Here is a 2500-nt window from a genome sequence, read left to right on the forward strand (position 1 = left end):
AAAAATTGAAAATATTCAGATGAAAATTCGTATAGAAGCGTAGAGATATTTATGCTTACAGAGCAAATTTACATGGGGTACAAAAGATACAGAAAACTAAGGGGAGATAGCATGGTATTTCAGATCTGACAGCTGTTTCTGGGGGCTCAGAGTTACAACATACTTGTAATGTTGGCAGATGGAGTGTACAAAATGTTAGGAATATGCTACCAGCAGCGGATGCTGCTGGTTGCATATTGAAGGTCGTCACCGTACCCACCCATTGTCGTTGTTTTGATGCTATTGTGGCTGTTATTGTTGTTGTTGATTGGTCTCCCCCTCCAACTTGATCACGATCGAGTAGACATCATAATCATGGACTAATCCTGTCATGACCATCCGGTTTAATTCACCCATCAATATCGTCCCTCGGATTCTATTAGCCATTTGTAGCAGCGTGCGGTTTAAAGTGAAAGTGCGTGGCTTTGTGGTTAACTTGTTTTACCCATAATCGTAAGATCATCGTTTCAATTACTGGACGGAACGGTTCATTGTGTTCTTGAGCAATACACTTCATTTCACGCTACTGCAATGCACAGTTGTAAAGGAGTAACCATTGAACGGACTGGCGTTTCAGCCGAGGAAGATGTCGTGGTGTCAGCCGATTATACGCTATGAAAATTGAGTAGCGGCCTAAAAAACCGTAGGAGGCAGAACAATCATGTCCAGGGATTGATGACGTTGATGATGGTGTTTGTGGTGCTGATGATTAAGAATGCTGCTGTTTCTATCAGGTCAAGCGATCACGTACAGACTTTGTTGCTGGTTAGATTTACGAAATTGTGCGCGCGCGTGTGGGGGAGGGTACATTTGTTTACAACAAACAGCATTGCTCTAGATCTTCGGGAAGTGAAAGGATTAACATAGTCGTCTCGAACATTCTCCGTTGTTTCCCGTTGAGACTCTCGTCGAAACCCGTGTTTGGATTAAAAATATTAATGCATTTTGCTCTCTTCGTCTATTATCCTACACTAATGTAAAAATGGTCTTAATTTGAGTGAAAATTACCACCGGTCCCTCGAGAAGTCTGAGACGATTCCTGCAATTAATCAATAAACTTCTCTCTCGGTGTTATTTTTACGATTTATATATTTATTCTTTATCACTGTTTTCCCCCACCCCCTCTCACTGCCTTCCTCTCTTTCTCACAAACACACACCATTTCCCTTTCTCTCTCTCTCTCTCTAAATATCTTCTACAGACTTTCTCAGCTCTCTCAATTTCTTATTCCGCTCTCTCGTTATATATATGTTCTTGGTAATTGTTTTATTTTCATTTTTATTTATCATCGATTACGTACAATTTCTTTTTTCGTTTGTTTTATGTCGTTTCTTTACGCACGCCCTCTACCAATCTCTGTTTGCTGTTTAAACTGAATGAACGGTTGTCTCCCCTGAGATTTCAGCCGGGCAAAGCATTACCTTTGCTTCAAAACCAACATGGCTGCCTAATGACGGAGCTTTCTTCGGGGAAAACCCCTAGATTTCGAAAGATGGGGAACGAGCTGTGCAGAAAGGAAGATATATTGAACATACAGAAGTTGCAGATAGAGGAAGAGAGAGAGAGAGAGAGAAAGGGAGAGAGAGAGAGAGAGAGAGAGAGAGAGAGAGAGAGAGAGAGAGAGAGTGAGAGAGAGGAACTGTAACAGGAATGCAACGATGTTAGAAATGGTAAGGGAGAAATTGCTAAAACCGATCAAGCCATAGAACAGCAAATGAATTGAGGAGGGTTCATAGGTAATAAAGAGTTCTATTAAGAACGGGTGGAATGGACGAATGGAATCGAAATATCAGTCGCCCTCCTCTCTTTCTTTCTTTCTCTCTCTCTCTCTCTCTCTCTCTCTCTCTCTCTCTGTCTATATCTCTCTACACACACGGACATACCTACAACAACATCCTACTGCTATATTTGAATTACGTAATTATACATGCAGAAAATGATGTATATACATACATATATATACATACACACACACACACACACATGTATACACACACACACACATATATATACATATATATATATATATACACACATGTGTGTGTGTGGCTGTGTGTGCGTGCGTGCATGCGCGTGTATGTGTATTTGTTCCTCACAGCCCGTGTTGGTGTCACTTGACAACCGGTGTTGGTTTGTTACGTCTCGTAAGTATCAAGGTTAAATAAATGAGTACTGGTACTGGGTTGATTGGTTCAGCTAAAAATTCTCCAAGGTGGTGCCCCAGCATAGCCTGAGATAAGCCCGTCGTATATGTATGTATGTATCTATCTATCTATCTATCTATCTATATATATATATATATATATATATATATATATATATGTATGTATATATATATATATATATGTGTGTATATATATATATGTGTATATATACATGTGCTTGTGTATATATATGTATATATATGTGTGTGTATATATATGTATATATATATATATGTGTACATATATATGGGTGTATA

The 2500-nt window shown here is 39.1% G+C and overlaps 1 protein-coding gene across 5 annotated transcripts in view; it reads left to right on the forward strand.

Moving 5' to 3' along the window:
• The window catches only part of LOC128247091 (uncharacterized), a 477753-nt gene that overhangs the window by 310652 nt on the left and 164601 nt on the right, over positions 1–2500 (forward strand). The window lies entirely within an intron of this gene.

Source organism: Octopus bimaculoides, chromosome 2 (assembly GCF_046866305.1).
Source record: "Octopus bimaculoides isolate indiv1 chromosome 2, ASM4686630v1, whole genome shotgun sequence".
Taxonomy (NCBI): domain Eukaryota; kingdom Metazoa; phylum Mollusca; class Cephalopoda; order Octopoda; family Octopodidae; genus Octopus; species Octopus bimaculoides.